Here is a 23,811-nt window from a genome sequence, read left to right as displayed (position 1 = left end):
CATTAAACACTGTAAGCCAACCCAGAACTGGTTTTATATAATTATAATATAACAATCTTTATTGTCACAAGCAGGCTTACATTAACACTGCAATGAAGTTACTGTGAAAATCCCCTCGTCGCCACACTCCGGCGCCTGTTCGGATACACAGAGGGAGAATTCAGAATGTCCAAGCACGTCTTTCGGGACTTGTGGGAAGAAACCGGAGCGCCCTGAGGAAACCCACGCAGACACGGGGAGAACGTGCAGACTCCGCACGGACAGTGACCCCTCGCACACTTTCAGATGGAAAACCAGCAAAACAGGGAAATAAGAATACCGGTCCGAACTGGGCACCCTCTTTCAGAGGGTGGGTGCAAGGCTCGATGGGCCGAATGGCCTCCTTCTACACTGCAGGGAGATTCAAGGGCTGCAAACTGTTTTTTCTCCCCTCTGGGAGGCCATGTGTGGGGGTGGGGGTGTATTAACAGAAACAGCGGTGGGGAAAAGCTACTTGAAAATGAAGAAAAATGAAAATCGCTTATTGTCACGAGTAGGCTTCAATGAAGTTACTGTGAAAAGCCCCTAGTCGCCACATTCCGGCGCCTGTCCGGGGAGGCGGGTACAGGAATTGAACTGTGCTGCTGGCCTGCTTTAAAAGCCAGCGATTTAGCCCAGTGAGCTAAACCAGCCCCATCTTCCATTTGATCTGGAACCGGGTTTATGTTAGAAGCAGTGAAAATGCCCCTCTGGCAGATGAATCAGCCAGAGGGGGAGATTTTCTTTCTAAAATCCATTAAAAGGCGGACGCTGTGAACCTTTACCCTGGGTGAAATGACCTCAGCCCCTCTCCCTGCGCAGAGAGAGAACTGGGGTGAAACTTACAACTGAAATCGCACAGGCGGATCCTTGTAAAAGTTAAGCCCCCTTCTCCTCCCCTGCCCTCCTGGCCAGAACACAAGCAGGCATTATGCACACAGGGTAATTTGATGGCATAAAAAAAGGCAACACAGGCGGGATATGTCCCTTTTGCAGTTAGAAACCAGAGTGAGCTGCACGTTGGAAGTGTGGAGACGACACAAAGAGGTGGTGCTTGATATCCCCTCCCTCCTCTTCGGGGGACTCCAGATTTATTACTCCTAAAAAAACTAGCCAATGAACAGCAGGGAGCAAGTTTAGTCCAATGCGGTGACATCAGCCGGACAAAGAGGAGTCTATCCCACTTCCTGAGCCGCTGACTGACTCACGTTGTTTGCCACCAAGTCCCCCATTGCTGGTCCCACTCACCCCCTTCCCTCTGCCTGTCTCTGTGTGTGAGTCTTAACTGCCTTTCCACCCAGTGCTGCCGACTTAAACGCGTTGAAACAAGACCCCAGCAACTTCTGGTGGAGGAGCCTGTGTGTGTGTGTGTTGGAGTGGGGGAGAGAAGCTGGAACAGAGATTCCTTCTGAACTGGAAGCCGGGTGAGTAAGATCTGCCCATCGCAAGTACAAAAGCAAATGACTGCGGTTGTCTCAGCAGTTCTGACTGCACCTGTGCAGAGAGAGAGAGAGCTCAGGGTGCCCAGTTTGGACGAGCTGTTCTGTTTTGTTTTGTTTTGATGTGTCTCCAATGGAAAATAACTGTAGCCCTGGAGAAATGTGGGGATAGATTAGGAGCAGAAAGAGCGGCAAAGTGTGTTATTCGGGTTTTTAAAAAAAATCTCTTGCATAACTTTGTACAGTCATAATCTCTTAAAGCAACATTACTCCAGAAATATTGAATGATTTTTAGTAGTGTCACAAGTAGGTTTACATTAACACTGCAATGAAGTTACTGAGAAAATCCCCCAGTCGCCACACTCTGGCACCTGTTCGGGTACGTAGAGCGAGAATTCAGAATGCCCAATTCGCCTAACAAGCACGTCTTTCAGGACTTGTGGGGGGAAACCGGAGCCCCCGGACGAAACCCACGCAGGCATGGGGAGAACGTGCAGACTCCGCACAGGCAGTGACCCAAGCCGGGAATCGAACCTGGGAGCCTGGTGCTGTGAAGCAACAGTGCTAATTTCTTGGTCCCCTATTATTCCTGTAACAGCCTCCCCGGACAGGCGCCGGAATGTGGCGACTAGGGGCTTTTCAGAGTAACTTCATTTGAAGCCTACTCGTGAAAATAAGCGATTTTCATTTCATTTCATTTCATTCATCATTAATATAAACAACATAGATGACTGTGTGTGTGTGTGTGTGTGTGTGTGTGTGTGTGTGTGTGTGTTGGGGGGGTAGAATCAGCAAGTTTGCGGATGACACAAAGATTGACCGGGTGGTAAACAATGTGGCTGAGTGTCTTGGGTTACAGGAACATACAGGTGGATTGGCCATGCTAAATTGCCCGTAGTGTAATAGTAAGGTTAAGGGGGGGGTTGTTGGATTACGGGTATAGGGTGGATACGTGGGTTTGAGTAGAGTGATCATTGCTCGGCACAACATCGAGGGCCGAAGGGCCTGTTCTGTGCTGTACTGTTCTATGTTCTATACAGACGGGATTGTCAGATAAGTAAGTGGCAGTTGGAATTGAACCTTTAAAGTGTGAGGTGTGATGCGACCATCAATTCACACGAGACAGAGAATAGAAGTGAACAGTGCCTACCTGCGACTGCTCTGCACTGAGAGCCGCTTACAGGGCAGCTGCTCTTTATACCTCCCCTCAAGGGGGCAGAGCCAGGGGCGGAGCCCACAAGAGCACCAACATAATACAATCAGTGTAGTACAGTACAATGGTCCATAGGTGGAGCCCACATGGGCAACAGCGTGGTACAATGTGTGGTACAGTGGTGAATGGTTACCATAATACGTTCACCACAAGGTGATACACATTAAAAGGAGTAATTTGACAAGGAAGTATTCAATGAACGACATGGCACTGGGAACTTCTGAGGATCAGAAGGACCTTGGCAAGTTTGGCCATAGATCTCTGAAGGCAGAAGGACAGGTTAATAGGGTGGTGAAAAAGGTACATGGAACAGTTGCCGTTATCAGTCGAGGCATAGATTACAAAAGCAGGGAGGTCATGTTGGGGTTGTATAGAACTTTGGTGAGGCCACAGCTGGAGTACTGTGTGCAATTGTGGTTGCCACATTATAGGAAGGAAGTGATTGCACCGAGAGAATGGAGAGGAGATTCACCAGGATGTTTTTTTAAATATCTTTTTATTGGGATTTTCAACATTTTGTACATTGACGTTTGTTTTTATTTATTGTGCAGTAAGAAAAAAAAGGCTTACATTACTTTATTTACAAATTGTTGTCATCCAGTTTGGCGTATCCTCCCACTCCCCTAGCCCTACCCCCGTCCCCCTTTCCCTAACCCCTCCCCGCCTCTCCCTCTAAGGAATACAAAATTCTGACAGGACTGGACAGGGTAGATGCAAGAAGGATGTTCCCGATTTAGTGGGGGTGCTCAGTACTAGGGTAAACCCCTGGACCAAAGTAGCTTCATCCCAAAAGCAACAGTGGGGTGGAGAGGCTGCTCATGTCTTCAGAATAAATGATTATTCTGGCTGCACAAACCCTTGATGCACGATGTATATGTTGGGTCAGAACAAGTTCACGCTCCGCTGCTGTGTCCTCTTCCTGAGATCCTCCACCAAATGGGTTGACCAACCTTCACTACAGTTAACTTTTAAGTACTGAGGCTTAGCACTGCTGCCTCACCACGCCGTGGATCCGGGTTCGAATCCCGGCCCTGGGTCACTGTCCGTGTTGAGTTTGCACATTCTCCCTGTGTCTGCGGGAGTCCCACCCCCACAACCCAAAGATGTGCAGGGTAGGTGGATTGGTCACTCTAAATTGCCCCTTAATTGAAAACAAAATGAATTGGGCACTTCAAATAAAAAAAACTTTCCAGTACTATTACTAATTTATTTTGGTCCCTCAGTTTCACAAGTCCCTTTGTCACTGAATCATAGTGTTTTTCAGCACAGAAAGAGACCCATCGGCCCATCATGTCTGCGCCGGCCATTAAACACCTATCCCAATCTTATTTCCTGGGAGACTTTCTGTATCTTCATATAGACAGATGCAAAGGAACTATTTAGTTTCCACTATAAATTCTCTTGTCATCACCTGTATACTCCATTTAAAGGTATATGCACAGCATAATACAACACCCCCTTTTGTTCCAAACTAAATATTTATCCTTAAATAATCAAAATGTTTGCACGGCAGTAAAGGAAAATTAACATTGTGTGTGTGGTGATATGCATCATTGTAAATACACGAGGGGTTAATGTAAATACACATAGACTAGCTTGACACTAGAGGGAGCACCAGAAACATGACACACAGACATTCAACCAATAGGCCAAGACAGGACATGACCAATGGGCATTCACGATACACACAGAGGTGACATTACCACAGGGGGGGCATTACACCAACCCATATATAAGGACACAGCACACATGATCTTTCTCTTTCTAGTGGAGACACTCATTGAGTACATAGGGTTGATTGAACATCACACCCACCACGTGGATTGTAGCAGACTGGTTCGTCAGCCTGAGTAGCAATAGTGGGCAGCACGGTAGCATTGTGGTTAGCATAAATGCTTCACAGCTCCAGGGTCCCAGGTTCGATTCCCGGTTGGGTCACTGTCTGTGCGGAGTCTGCACGTCCTCCCCGTGTGTGCGTGGGTTTCCTCCGGGTGCTCCGGTTTCCTCCCACAGTCCAAAGATGTGCGGGTTAGGTGGATTGGCCATGCTAAATTGCCCGTAGTGTCCTAAAAAGTAAGGTTAAGGGGGGTTGTTGGGTTACGGGTATAGGGTGGATACGTGGGTTTGAGTAGGGTGATCATGGCTCAGCACAACATCGAGGGCCGAAGGGCCTGTTCTGTGCTGTACTGTTCTATGTTCTAGAAGGATTAACAGGAGAGTCGAATCCAAGTAGGAGAACAGTTTAATAAATGTGTTAAAGCTATCTCCAAGTCTGAACCTTCCTTTGTCAGAGTGCACATCAAGCAAGCAGCTTTTACTACGTAAAGAGCATAACAAAACAGTGTGTGAATGTGTTCTCACACAGAGCAATAAATATATAAGTGTCTGAAATGTATCGGTCATTTTCATATCCATCCAGACTTCGTTACGTTGATCTTTGGAGGTTGTTGCATGGTCTCAAAATGCTGTTTTTTTTTTCGTGGGAATAGAAATAAGCCATTCAGCCATCAAGTCTGCTTCAACATTCAATGATATTATGACTGATCTGACATGATAATCCTCTACTTGCCCACTTTATCCCCTTAACCCTTAATTCCCTTACTGATCAAAAATCTGTCTCTCTCAACCTTGAACATACTTAGGAGTACTTTGTTTATGTTGTGTTTTAGACCCTATTCATAGAATCACAGTATTTACAGTACAGAAGGAGGCCTTTCCTTGTAAAGAGCAGCCTGCTTAAGCTTAAACCCACGCCTCCACCCTATCCCGTAACCCAGTCACCTCACCTAACCTTTTGGACACTACTTCTGGTCTCTGGGTTTATATTCTCTTTCTTACAGTTATTCAGTTTTTATGACCTTATTGTCAATTAACTTATTTCATTTTGATTGTTAAAAAGTATCTTTGATCTAAACATTCTAATACAACTAAATATTCATTTTGGGCATGGCCTCACCTCTCAGATCTGATTACATTGTCCTTTGTAATGTTCAAAGTTCCTTTGTGATATTCAAAATGCTTTGGTTTCAAGAGTTGTTACTTTTAATTCCTGTGATTTCAATAGTTAAATTTTCCAATTGTCCCCAGCTCATGCCTTTGATTTTGACTTTAAATTATGTTTCTCGTAGACTGATCGTCTCCAATTTTCTTTTAATTTACTTGATATCAGTAGAATTTCACACTTAGAATTGACACCAAATTCAACTGAACCTAATCCTTTCCTTTCTAGTTGTTTCCTAAGATAGTTACTTTCAATGAAGGCGTGAACCATTGTTTTTAGTCTCATACAAAAATCCTGTGTGTTTGCTAAACCTGCTTGAGAGAAAGAATCTGCATTTTATAATGCTGCACTTTGCAGCTGCTATTAACCCTTCATGGGATCTTTCCCTGTAACCTCTCGGGTTTCTCTCAGACCAGATATTGCCAGAACTCCATGTTTCGAGTGACACATTTTTTTTGTATTTTCAACAACAACTCATATGCAAGGATTTCTCAAACAATAATGTAGGTTCTTAAAGATAAGACAGTATACAGATAATGTTCACCGGGAAGCTAGTACATCCGATCTCTACCTTGTTGCTTGTCGACTGACTGCAGGTTGTGAGACGAATGCATCACATCCTGTCTCGAGGTGTGTAGCGATTAACAGTCGACTAAGATATGGTCGCATAAAGGTGGATGCACATCATTTCACAACCGAACTGGCAGATGATGTCATATTATTTGGCCGATCACACTGAAGATTCCGCTGAATGCCCATTCACTCGCCCACCTACTTCCCTGGCCAAAAGCATGAAGGCTGCAGAGCTGCCCCTGTGTTTTACACTGCAGCACAAGACCGAAAACAATTTTGACTGGATTTGCGATGTGGTCGTCTGTATTGTCCACGTCTGAAAACAGCCGAGCAGAGTTTCTCCAGTGTGATGAATGTAAGAAATTGTTATAGATATTGTATTTTATATCTAGTGCAGTAATTTTATTACAAGCCTCGGTTTAAGGTATGTATTTGTGCCAGTAATGTTATTAAAAGCCCTGGTTTCAAATACATACAGGCAGTGTGTCGACTAAAGCTGTAATTAAGGTGTTGTAAAAGTATGGTCACCATTGTTTCTAACCGTTTACTTGTTTAGGGGGATGGCTAATGGGATATTATTTTGATTGCTGCAGATTCCCTGGAGAGTAGATAATTTGAGGGATTGTATTTAGCCCTAGCTCAGCAGGCGATGGGACATCTTGGACACAGATGATGTAATTAATGGGAAGAGCTAAGTCTGTCTGTAGTTTACAGTTTTGCCAAATTCTGTTAGGTTGAGAAGAAGAACCCGACGAGACAGAAGGATTTTCAGGTTGTTCCTGAAAAGGGTCTCTCTCTCCAAAGGGCTGCACAGATAAGCATGTAACCTGTTTTGTTAACTTTATTTATAAGTGCCATTTGAACTGTATTGGGTTGCTTAATTGGAATTAGTGGCAGGTGTAGATAGCAAGATAAGAGTTTTTCCTTTTATTTAAGAACTGCTTCAATGATAATTGTAAAGCTATCTTCTTTGATAATGTGGTTCATCCTGTGTTTAAACTAAAGTTTGTTTTAACATAATAGGTGCCATTGGATAGAGTCATTACTACTGGGCAGAAGTATCTTTTCCTCACGGTATTACAAATAGAAGAATTGTTTGGGGTTCTTGTCCGCTATATCCGATATGTTCACACAAGTTGGGGTCTGGTCCGTTATCCTAACACGTGCCAGATCCCGAACTTTCTCGAGGCCGATACAATATAACTATGAACCAATGGAATGAATAACTTTTATCGCTCTGTCACTGTGGGTTTTCATTCAGTATGTGAATCTGAAAAGCAAATTCGTACAGTAAGCGTTTGTTGACATATCTGCCTAAATGGTGACGCAGTCATGTGGCAGTGTGGGCCTACTCGACTATCACAGAGCTTTGCTTAACCTGAATTTCAAGGCAGCTCCCGTGGGATTTGACCCATTGAGAGTTTACTGTACGTACATTTACAAAGCGCTTTTGATGGAGTCAGATGTCTCTGTGCTAAACGAGCGTGATATCAATAAAATACATTTGTGACATTATTTTGACATCGAGCCACTGAAGGTGACTGCAAACTTGTTCAGTGTTAGTATTTTAGAAGCATCTTATAGAAAGGTGGAGCGTTTTAGGGAGGGAATTTTTGAGCATAGATCATGATATGAATAACATCAGGTGTGCGCAGGAGATCCAGAATTGGAGGTTTGCAAAGTTCTCAAAGGCTTGCAGGGTTGGCGAAGGCCACACAGATTGGGAGGCCAAGGCCCTTTGGAAGCTAGCAGGAAAATATTTGAATTAAATTAACTTATTTAAGGTCTGATTGTGGAAGGGTCTTATCATTGCGGAAAGGCAGCACGGTAGCAAAGTGGTTAGCACTGTCGCTTCACAGCACCGGGGTCCCTGGTTCGATTCCCGGCTTGGGTCACTGTCTGTGCAGAGTCTGCACGTTCTCCCCGTATCTGCGTGGGTTTCCTCCGGGCGCTCCGGTTTCCTCCCACAAGTCCCAAAAGAGTGCTGTTAGGAAATTTGGACATTCTGAATTCTCCCTCTGTGTATCCGAACAGGCGCCAGAATGTGGCGACGAGGGGATTTTCACAGGAACTTCATTGCTGGTTTAGCTCAGTGGGCTAGACAGCTGGTTTGTGATGCAGAACAAGGCAAGCACCGCTGGTTCAATTCCCGTACCAGCTTACCCGAACAGGTGCTGGAATGTGGCGACTAGGGGCTTTTCACAGTAACTTCATACTTGTGATAATAATAATAATCGCTTATTGTCACAAGTAGGCTTCAGTGAAGGTACTGTGAAAAACCCCTAGTCGCCACATTCCGGCGCCTGTTCGGGTACACTGAGGGAGAATTCAGAATGTCCAATTCACCCAACAAGCACGTCTTTCGGGACTTTTGGGAGGAAACCGGAGCACCCGGAGGAAACCCACGCAGACACGGGGAGAACGTGCAGACTCCGCACGGACAGTGACCCAAGGCCCGGGGATCGAACCTGGGACCCTGGCGCTGTGAAGCAATGGTGCTAACCACTGTGCTACCGTGCCACCCTTGGAATTCAGCAGGCATTCTTTTTCCAAACTGCTGCATCTTGATCCGCAGTGAATAACATCAGGTGTGCGCAGGAGAACGTGCAGACTCCGCACAGACAGTGATGTTATTTACACTGGGAAGTAAATGAGGCAGCACACGGATTGTGCACATCTGCAATATTCTTTCAAAATCTCAACGCCCAGTACTATATGATGGAGCTGCCGACTGGTATAAACTGGGCAATGCCACTAATCGGGTGGCAGACCTGAAACTGCGCAGTGGCAGAACAATTGGTCCATAGAGTGACGTTCCGAGCCTTCCTGCTGGACTTTGTTTGGTTACGTGCACTCTGAGTGGCTGCCCACCTGATGTCGTGACCCCTCAATTGAACATTTTTTGAAAATATTCTTATTGGAATTTTGCATTTAATATCAAAACTTTTCAGAAGAATATTAAAACAATAATGGTAACCACAACGATAACCACACCAACACAGGTCTCAAACATTCACCACGTCAGTGACAATAGTCGCAGGATTATCGTTGCCTACCTTATTTACGTCAGTGTGTATTATGCAGTTTTTTTTAAGGTGTTCCTATTCGGACTTTTAATGTTTAATAATGAGAATTATTCGCAACCTTACATACGTATTTAGTTACTGCCACTTCTCATGTTCACCATGTGTGGGTGGGATCTTTCTCCCTGTTTCTCTTTTGTACATGAGCATCCAGGCAATACTCCCTGCCCCCCCTTCCTATCCCTCACCCCCCCCGCCCTCCTTTCCTATCTGCCACCCCCCCCGCCGCCCCCCCCCCCCCCCCCCCTCCAGTTAGTTGCTGATTGCGAACAGGTCTGCAAAGAGGTTTGTGAACTTCTTTCACGTGTCGTGGAATTTCCCCTCGGCCCCCCCCCCCCCCCCCCCCCTTATCGAGAATTTCTTTTTGCCAGTTTCAGGAACTCTGCCCGGTCTGAGAGCCGTTCTGAGACCCTGAGTGGCACTGCCGGCTGCCAGCCGAGCAGAAGTCTCCGCCTGACAATCAGTGAGGCGAGGGACAGGGCATCCATCTCCTTCCCTGTTTAGAGCTCTGGAGCATCACCAGAACATGTGGGTGTGGTTGGCCAGCCCCTGAAACCACTCTCATTTATCCTCCACCTCCGGGAAGAACCCGCTCATGCATGTCTTAGTAAGGTGCGCTCTGTGCACCACCTTGAGCTGCATCAGCTTTAGCCCGCCCGGTGCAAGAGGAGGTGGAGTTAATCCTGTGCAGTGCCTCGGTCCAGAGTCCTCCCCTTATCCCCATTGCCAACTCCTTCTCCCATTTCCGTCTGGTCATGTCCGATGGGGTCCTAAGCTTTTCTCTGAGTCGTCCGTAGATATCGCCACATTGTCATCCCCTAACCAGTCCAGCCGTACCATTGTGTCCAGAAATGTGTGTCCGGGTCTCAGGTGGAATGTTTTTGTCTTCTTGTGTAGAAAGTCATGCAGATGCACATACCTGAGCTTGTTCCTTTCAGGAGCCTCTCTCAGCTCCCCCACGGTCTCCAGTCTATCATCCACGTACATGTCCTTCACTCTGTGTCCCTCTGTCCTCCCTCCATGTCCCGAATGTGGTGTCTATCCTCGCCGGTGTGAACCTGTGGTTGTTGCAGATGGGGGCCTCGATGGACATCTTGCCAAGCTTGAAATGGCGCCTGAACTGGTTCCATGTCCTGAGTGTGGTCACTCCCACCGGGCTCCTGGAGTATGTTTGTGGGGGTGGGGGCAGGGGCGGGAGTGGTGTGCTGGCCACTGCTCGGAGAGACGTCCCCGTGCAGGAGACCTCCTCCATTGGGACCTAGTCTGCATCCAACTCCCTTACCCACCCCCTCATCTCTCCACGTTTGTCACCCAGTGGTAGAATAAGAGATTCAAGATTTCCCTGCAAGAATATCTATTTTGCAGGTGCACTGTGCGTGCTTCCTGGCTTTTTCTTTCATTCAACTTCCACCACTTTGTCTCATAGAACACACACACACAGAGGCACTGGAGCAGCCTTTCAGCTGACATGGGGGGGGGGGGGGTTGGGTTACAGGTATAGGGTGGATATGTGGGTTTGAGTAGGGTGATCATGGCTCGGCACAATATTGAGGGCCGAAGGGCCTGTTATGTGCTGTACTGTTCTATGTTCTATGCTAGTTAAGTGGGGCCTCACGGTAGCATGGTGGTTAGCATCAATGCTTCACAGCTCCAGGGTCCCAGGTTCGATTCCCGGCTGGGTCACTGTCTGTGTGGAGTCTGCACGTCCTCCCCGTGTGTGCGTGGGTTTCCTCCGGGTGCTCCGGTTTCCTCCCACAGTCCAAAGATGTGCGGGTTAGGTGGATTGGCCATGCTAAATTGCCCGTAGTGTAAGGTTAATGGGGGGGATTGTTAGGTTACGGGTATTCGGGTTACGTGGATTTAAGTAGGGTGATCATTGCTCGGCACAACATCGAGGGCCGAAGGGCCTGTTCTGTGCTGTACTGTTCTATGTTCTATCACTCGCAGCATCTCTAGAGATGAGGTAGCCATTATCTCCCTTTATCTCTACCAGAAATGGTCATCCGGTTTTGGATGCTGTATGAGTACTTTGCCTGGAACAAGGGAAGGTTTCCATTGCCTCTTGGTGAATCCCCTTGCAGCAACTCAGCCAGTGACTCTACTACTTGTTAAAGATTATCAATGAGACCAGTGATAACCTGGGAAAGTTAAAATAGACTCCCACAACCTCTTCAAAATTCCTATCCGATTAAGAACCAAACTGTCTGAACTATATCCAACAAAGGTCCGATATGTTTTTCGAAGGATAACTTTGTGCATTTTTTATCGAGCATTTCATTGCAGAGCTTTGCAAAGTGCATAAATTAATGAATTCATTAATTATTTGGCTTCAAGAGGGAGAACAAATTGGCAGTGGGGGGAAAATTAGGTGAGCCAAATACTTTGTTCTGAAGAAAGTGTTCCAGTACAGCTACAATGGCATCTACCTGGCAATGTGGAACAATGCCCAGCTATGTCCTGTCCACAAAAAGCATGATAAATATAACCTGGTCAATTACCGCCACGTCAATGTACTCTCTATCATCGGCCGAGTGATTGAAGACTTCATCAACAGTGCTATCAAGTGGCACTTACTCAGCAATAACCGCCTCACTGCCTCTCAGTTTGGGTTCCGCCAGGGTCGGTCAGCTCCTGATCTCATTACAGCCTTGGTTCAAACATGGGCAAAAGAGCTGAACTCCGGAGGTGAGCTGAGAGTGACTGCCCTTGACACCAAGGTAGCATTTGACCATGTGTGGCACTGAGGAGCCCTGGCTAAACTGGAGTCGATGGGAATCGGAGAAACTTTCCTCTGTTCGCCATCATACAGAGCATAAAGAAAGAAGGCTGTGGCGGTTGTAGGTCAATCATCTCAGCCCCAGGACATCACTGCAGGAGTTCCTCAGGGTAATGTCCTCAACCCAACCGTCTTCAGCTGCTGCACCAATGACCGTCCCTTCAATATACGTTCAGAAGTGGGGATGTTCACAGATGACTGCACACTCTGGGGCTGATTTAGCACAGGGTTAGTTCGCTGGCTTTTAAAGCAGACCCAGGCAGGCCAGCAGCACGGTTCAATTCCCGTACCAGCCTCCCCGAACAGGCGCCGGAATGTGGCGACTTGGGGCTTTTCACAGTAACTTCATTTGAAGCCTACTTGTGACAATAAGTGATTTTAATTTCACTTTTCATTTCACAATGTTCAGTGCCATTTCTTTTGACTCTTGGCATTATTGTAAGGATGCAATTTTGGATCAGATGTTGCGCTTTTGTTTTCCGGAATCATTCCTCCGCAACTAATCATCTTCCTCTCCATTGAATTGGCTGTTCCTGATTTTGTGAATGAATTAATGGCACTTGGTGTACATGTTGATGAGGGAGCCAACAAGCAGATCAATGTGCATATTTCCCCTCTCTTTGTGAAGGTTTCTATTCTCTATCAGCCATCCTCCCATTCCATTTGTGGTGGACATGATCCTTGAAAGGCTTGTTGAGGCAAGCATCCAAAGTTTGAACTACAGACGTTAGGCCCTGAGTTATGATGCCCCCAGGGTGGCATGGTGGCGCAGTGGTTAAGCACTGATACCTCACAGCACCAGGGACCCGGCCTCGGGTCACTGTCTGTGTGGAGTCTGCACGTTCTCCCCGTTTCTGCGTGGGTTTCCTCCGAGTGCTCTGGTTTCCTCCCACAGTCCAAAGACGTGTGGGTTAGGGGCATTGGCCATGATAAATTGCCCCTTAGTGTCCAGGGATATGCAGGTTGGTGATGGAGTTATGGGGATAGAACGGGGTGAATGGGGGAGTAGACATGGTAGAGTGCTCTTACGAAGGGTCGGTGCAGACTCAATGGATCGAATGGGCCTCCTTCCACACTGTAGGAATTCTATGAGAGGCCAGTCAAAGGTTGGCAACTTGGTGCTGTGGGTCACAGAGGTGATGGTAGGCCCGTGGAGTAGCCAAACCTGAGTAGTATATAGATCATCATAGAATTTACAGTGCAGAAGGAGGCCATTCGGCCCATCGAGTCTGCACTGGCTCCTGGAAAGAGCACCCTACCCAAGGTTTTTTTTTTTTAAATAATTTTTATTGAAAGAGTTTTTCCATACAGACATTTACCCCTACTAATTTTTAAATTATTTACAACACAATCCCTCTAGGCAAATGTCCCTCCCTCGCCCGCCCTCTCGCGCGCACCAGTCCTTCCCCCCCCCCCCCCCAGGCAACCTTAACAACCAAGGCAGCCTACAGTTTCAGACATGAGCAGCGAGCAGGCTTGCCCGCGTTACAGTCGTGCGTGTCCCCCCACGACCCTTGCTGCCCCCCCCCTCCCTCCCCCCCCCTCCCCTCCCCCCCCCCCCCCCTCCCCCCTCCCCCCCCCTCCCCCCCCCTCCCCCCCCCCCCACCCCCCGGGTTGCTGCTGCCACGACCCCGAACGTCTATCTCTGATCTAAAAAGTCAAGGAAAGGTTGCCACCGCCTGGCGAATCCCTGTACCGACCCTCTCAGGGCAAATTTGATCCTTTCTAGCTGAATATAGCTAGCCATATCGTTAATCCAAGTTTCAACGCTTGGAGGCCTCGCGTCCTTCCATTGAATTAATATCCTTCGTCGAGCCACTAGGGACGCAAAGGCCAGTATTCCGGCCTCCCTAGCCTCCTGTACCCCCGGTTCTACCCCGACCCCAAAGATCGCAAGCCCCCATCCTGGTTTGACCCTGGACCCCACCACCTTCGACACCGTCCTTGCCACCCCCTTCCAGAACCCTTCCAGCACCGGACATGCCCAGAACATATGCACATGGTTCGCTGGGCTTCCCAGACATCTGACACACCTGTCCTCACCCCCAAAGAACCGGCTCATCCTTGTCCCCGTCATGTGAGCTCTATGCAGCACCTTAAATTGAATGAGGCTCAGTCTCGCACACGAGGAGGAAGAGTTGACCTTCTCCAGTGCATCCGCCCACGTCCCGTCTTCTATCTGCTCTCCCAGCTCCCCTTCCCACTTGGCTTTCAGCTCCTCCCCCGATGCTGCTTCCGCCTCCTGCATTATCTTGTAGATGTCTGATATCTTCCCCCCTCCGACCCAGACCCCCGAGAGCACCCTATCACTCGCCCCCTTACTGGGGAGCAGGGGAAACCCCTCCACCTGCCGCCTAGCAAATGCCTTCACTTGTAAATATCTGAACATGTTTCCCGGGGGGAGCTCAAACTTCTCCTCCAGCCCTCCCAGGCTCGCAAACCTCCCCTCTATAAACAGGTCCTTCAGCTGCCGTATGCCCACCCTGTACCAGCTCTGAAATCCCCCGTCGATGTTCCCCGGGATGAATCTATGGTTCCCTCTTATTGGCGCCGCCAACAGACCTCCCATTTCACCCCTATGTCGCCTCCACTGCCCCCATATCTTGAGGGTGGCCGCCACCACCGGGCTCGTGGTGTACCTCGTGGGGGGGAGCGGCCATGGTGCCGTTACTAGGGCCCCCAGGCTTGTGTTGCCACAGGACGCCCTCTCCATTCGTTTCCAAGCTGCCCCCTCCCCTTCCATCATCCACTTGCGCACCATTGACACATTTGCCGCCCAGTAGTACCCCGAGAGATTGGGCAGTGCCAGCCCTCCACTGTCCCTACTCCGCTCCAAAAAGACCCTCCTCACCCTTGGGGTGCCATGCGCCCACACGTAGCTCATGATGCTACTCGTCACCTTTTTGAAGAAGGCCCTAGGGAGGAAGATGGGCAAGCACTGAAATAAAAACAAGAACCTTGGGAGGACCGTCATTTTGATTGACTGCACCCTCCCCGCCAGCGACAACGGTACCATGTCCCACCTCTTAAACTCCTCCTCCATCTGTTCCACCAGCCTGGAAAAGTTCAACTTGTGGAGGGTCCCCCAGTTCCTTGCCACCTGCACCCCTAAGTACCTAAAGCTCTTTCCTGCTCGCTTGAAGGGGAGTCTCCCAATACCCTCTCCCTGGTCCCCCGGGTGTATCACAAAAACCTCGCTTTTGCCCAAATTTAATTTGTACCCCGAAAAGTCCCCAAACTCTGCTAATAGTTCCATTATCTCCGGCATTCCCCCTTCTGGGTCTGCCACGTACAGCAGTAGATCATCCGCATACAGCGATACTCGATGTTCCTCCCCTCCCCTAGTCAGTCCTCTCCACCCCCCCTGAACCCCTCAGTGCCATCGCCAACGGTTCAATCGCCAGTGCGAAAAGTAGGGGGGATAGGGGACATCCCTGCCTGGTCCCTCGGTGGAGCCCGAAATACTCCGACCTCCTCCCGTTTGTCACTACACTCGCCGTCGGGGCCGAGTAGAGCAACTTCACCCACTTAATAAACCCTTCCCCAAACCCAAACCGTTTCAACGTCTCCCACAGGTACTCCCACTCCACCCTATCGAATGCCTTCTCCGCGTCCAGCGCTACCACTATCTCAGCCTCCCCCTCCACTGCCGGCATCATAATTACATTCAGCAATCTCCGCACGTTCGTGTTGAGCTGCCGCCCCTTCACGAACCCCGTCTGGTCCTCATGGATTACCCCTGGCACACAATCCTCTATTCTAGCTGCCAGGATCTTTGCCAGCAACTTGGCATCCACGTTCAGAAGCGAGATAGGCCTGTAGGACCCGCACTGCACGGGGTCTTTATCCCGCTTCAATATCAGGGAGATCAGAGCCTGCGACATTGTCGGGGGCAGAACCCCCCCCTCTCGCGCCTCATTAAAGGCTCGTACCAGTACCGGTCCCACCAAGTCCACATTTTTCTTATAGAATTCCACCGGGAACCCATCTGGCCCCGGCGCCTTCCCCGCTTGCATCTGACCTATTCCCTTGACTAGCTCCTCTAGCCCTATTGGCGCCCCCAGCCCTTCTACCAGCCCCTCCTGGACCCTTGGGAACCTCAATTTGTTTAGGAAGTCCTCCATTCCCCCTCTCCTTGTCGGCGGCTCAGACCGATACAACTCCTTGTAAAAATCCCTGAAGACCCCGTTCACTTCTTGCCCCTTCTGCACTACCTTCCCGCCCCTCTCCTTCACTCCCCCAATCTCCCTAGCCGCATCTCGTTTGCGAAGCTGGTGTGCCAGCATCCTGCTCGCCTTTTCCCCATACTCATAGACCGCGCCCTGTGCCCTTCTCCACTGCGTCTCTGCCTTCCTGGTGGTCAGCAGGTCGAACTTGACCTGCAGGCTGCGCCGTTCTCCCAGCAGCCCCTCCTCTGGTGCCTCCGCATATCTCCTATCCACTTCCAATAGCTCCCCCACCAGCCTCTCCCTCTCCTGCCTCTCCTTTCTTTCTCTATGCGCCCTTATGGAGATCAGCTCTCCCCTGATCACTGCCTTCAGGGCCTCCCAGACCATCCCCACCTGCACCTCACCCGTGTCATTCAAGTCCAGATAGCTCTCAATGCTCTTCCGGACCCTTTTACACACCTCGTCGTCCGCTAACAGCCCCACATCCAGCCGCCACAGCGGGCGCTGGTCCCGCGCCTCCCCCATTTCCACATCCACCCAATGCGGTGCATGATCAGAGATCGCAATGGCCGAGTACTCAGCTTCCCGTACCCTCGGGATCAGCCCCCTGCTCAACACGAAGAAATCGATTCTGGAGTACACTCTATGGACGTGGGAGAAAAAGGAATACTCCCTCGCCCTCGGCCTACCAAACCTCCATGGGTCTACTCCTCCCATCTGCTCCATGTACCCCCTCAGCACTTCTGCCGCTGCCGGCCTCCTATTGGTCCTTGCGCTCGATCTGTCTAGCCCGGGGTCCAGCACTGTGTTAAAGTCCCCCCCCATGATCAAGCCCCCTGCCTCCAGTCCCGGAATGAGGCCCAATAGGCGCCTCATAAAACCCGCGTCATCCCAGTTCGGGGCATATACGTTGACCATCACCACTTTCTCCCCCTGCAGCTTACCCTTCACCATCACATACCTACCCTCCTTATCCGCCACCACCTCCTCCGCCACGAACGACACCCTCTTTCCCACCAGAATCGCCACCCCCCGGTTCTTTGCGTCCAATCCAGAGTGGAACACCTGTCCCACCCACCCCCTTCTCAGGCGAACCTGGTCCACTACCTTCAAATGGGTCTCCTGTAACATTGCTACATCAGCCTTCAGTCCCTTCAGGTGTGAGAATACCCTTGATCTCTTGACCGGCCCATTCAACCCCCTCACGTTCCAAGTGATCAGCCGGGTCGCGGGACGACCCGCCCCCTTCCCCTGCCGATTAGCCATGTCCTGTTCCCTGCTCGCCCCGGGTCGACCCTCCCCTTCTGACCCGCTCCCCATGGCGATGTCCCCCTCCCCCCACCTCTCCAGTCCTCCACTTCCCGTTACTGGTCTTTTCAGCAGCAACCCGGTGTCCCTCCCTAACCCCCCTCCCCCCCCCCCCCCCCCCAGGCTAGGACCCCTCCTAGCTGCGATGTACCCTCCATCGTACTCCCGTAAGTCAGCTGGTTCATGCTGACCCGGCTGCTCCTGCCCCACTCCGCCTCCCCCCGGCTCGGGGGGGGGGCCTCCCCCCCCTTGCCACTCCTCCCTGGCCCCGCTCCAGCGCGGGAAAGGTCGCCATTGCTAGCCACGCCCCGCACTCCTCCCCTCCCCCCCCCTCTGCCCCCCGCGCGGGGAAAACAGAGGAAAGCCCGCGCTTTCGCCCTGCCACACCCCACCCCGCCATCTTCAGTTCCACCCCCGTCCCCGTCCATGCCTGTAAAAGAACCCCCCCTAGGAGCCCATATCCCCGATCTGCTCTCCCCCCCGTCCCACCTCCCCAACTTAACATTATAAATAACAGATAAATAACAAATAACAATGTACTTAACAGTCGCCCTCTACCAAACAGCATAAATAACCATAAATAACCATGAATAACCACAATAACAATAACTAAGGGAAGTTGGCAAAGGGGGAAAAAACATCAGAAGAAAAACCACAGCAAGAGTTCAAAATCCAAACAAAGAATTCAGCTGGAAGTACCCGAGCGGCTACGGCCGCCAAGTATCCCCTGGGTCTAATTCGAGTCCAGTTTCTCTTCCTGTACAAAGGCCCACGCCTCCTCTGGGGACTCAAAATAGTGGTGTTGGTTCCTGTAGGTGACCCACAAGCGCGCTGGCTGCAGCATTCCGAACCTGATCCGTTTTGCATGTAGCACCGCCTTCGTCCGGTTGTACCGGGCCCGCCGCTTTGCCACCTCCGCACTCCAGTCCTGGTAGACCCTCACCGTCGAATTCTCCCACTTGCTGCTCCTTTCCCTCCTGGCCCACTCCAGCACTCTCTACCCTACCCAAGGTTAACACCTCCACCCCATCCCCATAACCCAGAAACCCCACCCAACACTAAGGGCAATTTATCATGGCCAATCCACCTAACCTGCACATCTTTGGACTGTGGGAGGAAACCGGAGCACCCGGGGAGAGGAATCTTGGAAGGCGAGATTGCAATCCTGGAGGTGGGTCCTTGTTGAAGCCATTCAGGTGGCAGCGGCATTTGAAGAGAATTCCAATGCATGTTCTTCGAACGTGGAGATTGGAACCCTCATGGCAAAGACAGATTATCACTTGCTTTGCCGTGTGGTGTGTGATCTGACCACAATTTGCCTGTTATTCAATGTTCCTTACCCTGAACATTAGATTATAAGGTATATATGGTAAATTGCTTTATGTTTCTGAATGTGTACATGTCTGTAAATATATAACTGGGGTAAAGGAATAGTGAATGTTTAAATCATTTTCTTGTTTGTATTGAGACCTTTACAACTTTTTTGTCCGGTGTAACATAGTTCATTTTTCCTGTTTTATTCTTTGTGCTAAAGGCTCAGCAGCAGACTCCGGTGAATTTGTTCAGTACCTTTCCTCCACGGTTTCCGAAAGAGAAGTTAGGATCTATCAAACCAGGTTTTCCCCTCTGGGATCTGACTTGTCCAGTGTTAACAGCAACTGGGATCGTAACAATACCTACAAATCAGGAGGGGGGCAGGATTTTCCGGCGTGGGAGGGATAGGGAGCGTGCCATTGTGCTCTTCCGGTCCCATCATTGTCTACAAAGTTTTGCCTGGCTCGCCCATCCCGCTCCCAGGGAACCTGCCGTGAGGGAGGGTCACCTTCAGCAGAACTGGAAGATCCCACCGATGGCAAGGGTCCGTAAGTCTAGCCCATGGTTTTTGGGGCTGGAAAAATGGGGTCGCTTTATAGACATAGAACAGTACAGCACAGAACAGGCCCTTCGGCCCTCAATGTTGTGCAGAGCAATGATCACCCTACTCAAACCCACGTATCCACCCTATACCCGTAACCCAACAATCCCCCCTTAACCTTACTTTTTTTTAGAACACTAAGGGCAATTTATCATGGCCAATCCACCTAACCCACACATCTTTGGACTGTGGGAGGAAACCGGAGCACCCGGAGGAAACCCACGCACACACGGGGAGGACGTGCAGACTCCGCACAGACAGTGACCCAGCCGGGAATCGAACCTGGGACCCTGGAGCTGTGAAGCATTTATGCTAACCACCATGCTACCGTGCTGCCGTATATGCTGGGTTGATTTATTTATGCTGCGACCTCTGGGTAAAATTTTCTGAGGCACTTCACAGAATGTTATCGAATGATGTTCAATACTCCTTAGTGTCCAAAAAAGATTAGGTGTGGTCGCTGGGTTAAAGGTTGGGGTGGGGACTTGGGCCTAGGTAGGTTGCTCTTTCTGAGGGTCGGGGCAGACCCAATGGGCCGAATGGCCTCCTTCTGCACTGTAGGAAATCTATGATATTGGATTCTGTCTTTCCCCACACCCCCTCAGTAAGGAAGCATTAGGACTGAAAGCTCAGGTAGAGAGGTGTTGTAAAGAGCGAGCGGAGCAGAGACGTCAATGGAGGGAATTTCTGTGCTTAGGACCACAGCAGCTGAAGACTGCCAATGATGGAGGTGTTGGAAATCAGCAATGCACAAGGGGTCAGAATTCGAGGAATGTAGAGTTTTTTCAGAGGTTTGCAAACAGATGGAGAGGAGAACGACTGGCTTGGGGTGGTGGTGATGGTGAGATAGTGGCCACATCATTGGACGAGAGGATTATGTTTCAATTTCTGGTCAAGTCCCACCAAAGGACCTGGCGGAATTTGAATTCGGTTCATTTACAAAACGGTTATTCTCAGCAATTGTGGATCACAAAACCATCATCGATTGTTTTTAAAACCCATCTGCTTGACTAATGCCTATTCGGGAAGGAAATCTGCCATCCCTGACCGGTCTGGCCTGTAACTCTACAGCCACGGCAATGTTCTTGAGGGCGGCACGGTAGCACAGTGGTTAGCACAGTTGCTTCACAGCCCCAGGGTCCCCGGTTCGATTCCCGGCTTGGGTCACTGTCTGTGCGGAGTCTGCACGGTCTCCCCCGTGTGTGCGTGGGTTTCCTCCGGGTGCTCCGGTTTCCTCTCACAGGCCAAAGACGTGCAGGTTAGGTGGATTGACCATGCTAAATTGCCCCTTGGTGCGCAAAAAGATTGGGTGGGGTTACGGGGATAGGGTGGAGGTGTGGACTTAAGTCGGATGCTCTTTGCAAAGGCTGGTGCAGACCCGATGGGCCGAATGGCCTCCTTCTGCACTGTAAATTCTTCTGCACTGTAAATTCTATGATTCGATGTCTCTTAAATACCATCTGAAATGGATTAGCAAGCCTCTCCGTTCAAGGGCAATTAGGGATGGGCAACAAATGCTGGTCCAGCCAGCGACGCCCACAAGCCATGAAAGAATAAATAAAACAGTAACAAAATCTTCTCTTAGTTGGATGGTTCATTGATGTCCTGAATATACTGAGTCATCAATCATGGTGAACCCACAGAGGATTAAACTTTTTTGCACTGCGTTCGATTCTCAGATTTTCATCTGGTTAAAGATTGAAAATGGTGCGCACAGTAATGGTTAATCATTCAAAAGTTTCGGTCAACACTCAATCTTGGCTGGTCAGCAGGAGTAGAACAGGAAGTGATTTCATGGGGTTATTTTTAGATGTTATATCTGTAAAAATAGGCTGACTCATCCCCCAGCTGCAGGTGACGGCGAGATCCACTGTTGCTAAAGCCCCAGAAGGTCTTTCACGTGATGAACTGACTGGTATGTTCCGGCAGTTCTGCTTTTTGAAGCCATTCCAGTGACTTGTTCGGGTGCCCAAAGCAGCTGGAGCCACTTAATTAGATGTCTTTTCTTTCTGAAGTTTATGTCAATCACTATCACCTCGGGGTCACAAACGGCATTCTCACGAGGGGCCAGAGCTTCCGCGGTGTGGCCACTCGTTCCTTTTTGCTTACCTTACCCGGGATCCTCAGGTTTCCCACACGACCTGCTGTCTCAGGCCAGGTGAGAAAGGGCATCACAGTGAGTTCCTGAGGCCTTCAGGTGGGGGGGGGGGGGGGGGGGGGGGGGGGGGGGGGTGCGTAGCACAGTGGTTATCACTGTTGCTTCACAGCGCCAGGGTCTCAGGTTTGATTCCCGGCTGGGTCACTGTCTGTGCGGAGTCTGCACATCCTCCCCGTGTGTGCGTGGGTTTCCTCGGGTGCTCTGGTTTCCTCCCACAGTCTAAAGACGTGCAGGTTAGGTAGATTGGCCATGATAAATTGCCCCTTGGTGTGCAAAAAGGTTGGGTGAGGTTACTGGGTAATGGGGATAGGGTGAAGGTGTGGGGCTTAAATGGGGGTGCTCTTTCCAAGGGCCAGTGCAGACTCGATGGGCCGAATAGCCTCCTTCTGCATTGTAAATTCTATGTTCAATGAAGCCTTTTTTAATGCCACCAGCTACTCTAAAGCAGGTACGTTTAAAGGTCCCAACCTCTTTGAGATGGTTGGGTAAGTCTGTCCAGTAAATGGATAGGATGGGGGAGAGGGCGGGGGGGGGGGGGGGGGGGGTTGAGGGTAGGATGGATCGAGGGGGGTAGGATGAGGGTGGGGGGATAGTGGGGGTTTGGGAGGTGTAGTTGGGGGAATGTTTAGGGGAACGATGGGTGTGTTGGGGCATGGGTTAGTCTGGTGGTGGGGGGGGGGGGATTCCTCCGGGTGCTCCGGTTTCTTCCCACAGTCCAAAGATGCGCAAGTTAGGTGGATTGACCATGCTAAATTGCCCCTTGGTGTGCAGAAAGGTTGGGTGGGGTTACTGGGTTACGGGGATAACTTTTAGGTGATCGGTGGGGTGTATTTGGGAGTTCCGGTGGGGTTGAGAAAGGAGGGAGGGGGGGGGGGGGGGGTTGCTGGTTGCTAATACTGTCGTTCATCAGGAATTATAAGTGGTTTTAATCCAACCTTTCTAGGGTTGGAACCATCCCAAGTCTCGTATTTAACTTGGAGTATTGCATGCCTCCCAGTACACCTGCGCAGAGCAACCCAGCCTGAACATCACCGTGCAAACAATATCAGAGCTTGACACCTTGGCAGGGCCAATCTGGCACCCCGGCAGTACCATAGGTAGTGCCACCTTGGCAGTAACCCTGCCAGCCACCTGCGCACCTTGGCAGTGCCAAGCTGATACCCAGGTGGCGGTGCCAGGCTGCACAGGTGTCACCAGCAGTGCCAGGGTACCATCCGCCCAAAGGATGTACAGCTGGGGTCCAATCCCCTGGGAGCCCCCCCCCCCCCCCCCCCCCCCCCCCCCCCACCCCACATGGGTGCCATTCCACCTGGTCCCCATTTGTGCAGGCCGATACTGAAAGGCGCTTGCCGGAGGTCTCCGAGGGAGGGAGATTGTGATCCCAACGCCTCGGGTACCTCGGGAATCTGCACATTAAAGTGAGATCAGCTGTCTCACTCTAATATTCAAATATGGGATTCACCTTGCAACGCCTCGCGACATCTCGGGAGGAGTTGCGAGACGGGTAGATCCTGGGAGTGGGAGCTCGCGGCTTCTACCGGCCATGCCCGAAATGCAGCTCGCCGCGGATTACGCCCTGGCTCTTTCTCGTGAGGAAGCTGCTGGCGGACAACATCACTGTGGACCCCACACATGATGCGATCCCTCACGAGCTCATCAGTGAGAGCGTCAAACGCACAGTTATCTTGCGAGGATTTTGAGTCTCGCGGTGCAGGACTGAGTCGATAAATCTAATTTCTGTTGGCAGTATGAAAGACGTGTCTATCGAGCACTGGCATGCAAATGTACTCCCAAGATTTTCAACAATATCTCGGGGTCCTCTTCCTCCTCCTCCATTTGGAAAGCAAACGATTCAGATTACTGGACGGGCTCGGGGCCTGCTCAATTTAATAGCGTACGCCTGCACCACCGTGGATTTGTTTGATAGGCTCATGCCAAAGTACATGCGCCACTTGTTTTTATACTTTGGCCAGTTTTCCGCAATGTTTGCCTCCAACACGAGCCGGTCTGTGCAGCAAAGTCTCTGTGCCATTCTGCCAACCCCTGTATCGAAGTGCTGGGTTCCAATCACTGGCGACAAAGGACTTTGAACGACAGCAGTTTGATGAATACCCAGAGCAGTTCTTGCTTGCTGTGTGTCTGACCCCTCTCTCTCTTG

At 50.2% G+C, this 23,811-nt stretch overlaps 1 protein-coding gene across 2 annotated transcripts in view; it reads left to right on the top strand.

Annotated features, from left to right (window-relative positions):
- Positions 1-1,150: 1,150 nt before the first annotated feature.
- Positions 1,151-23,811, top strand: part of LOC119956814 (CD276 antigen-like) — a 330,224-nt gene continuing 307,563 nt past the window's right edge. Inside the window, exon 1 of one of the 2 annotated variants that reach the window (XM_038784260.1) lies at positions 1,151-1,442. The gene's annotated coding sequence lies outside the window, so the exon portion shown is untranslated. The remainder of the gene's footprint in view (positions 1,443-23,811) is intronic. The other variant, XM_038784259.1, reaches the window with a different exon arrangement.

This window comes from Scyliorhinus canicula, chromosome 24 (genome assembly GCF_902713615.1).
Source record: "Scyliorhinus canicula chromosome 24, sScyCan1.1, whole genome shotgun sequence".
NCBI classification, from domain to species: Eukaryota; Metazoa; Chordata; class Chondrichthyes; order Carcharhiniformes; family Scyliorhinidae; genus Scyliorhinus; species Scyliorhinus canicula.
The sequence above is the reverse complement of the archived record's forward strand: the minus strand, read 5'-3'. Positions and strand labels throughout refer to the sequence as shown.